We start from the raw sequence: 391 nt of genomic DNA on the forward strand, positions 1-391 counted from the left end.
CTGCCATTGATAGTGATTCATCTGATGGATCTGGGCAAAGTAAATTGAATACCTTCTGGAAAGGATTTACCATTCTGGATGCCGTGAAGAACACTCATGATTCATGAATTGGGAGTCAAAATGGGAGGAGGCCAAAATAACATCAGGAGTTTGGAAGTTCTTAGGTAGTTACTTTTTTTTTTTTTAGAGACAGAGTCTCACCCTGTCACCCAGGCTGGAGTGCAGTGGCATGATCACAGCTTACTGCAACCTCGAATTCCTGGGCTCAAGCAATTCTCCCACCTCAGCCTCCCAAGTAGCTAGGGCTCAATCCATCATACTTGGCTAATTTTAAAATTTTTTGGTAGAGACAGGATCTTGCTATGTTGCCCAGGCTGGTCTCAAATTCCTG

This window comes from Propithecus coquereli, unplaced genomic scaffold, assembly GCF_000956105.1.
Source record: "Propithecus coquereli isolate 6110/MARCELLA unplaced genomic scaffold, Pcoq_1.0 Scaffold248, whole genome shotgun sequence".
Taxonomy (NCBI): Eukaryota; Metazoa; Chordata; class Mammalia; order Primates; family Indriidae; genus Propithecus; species Propithecus coquereli.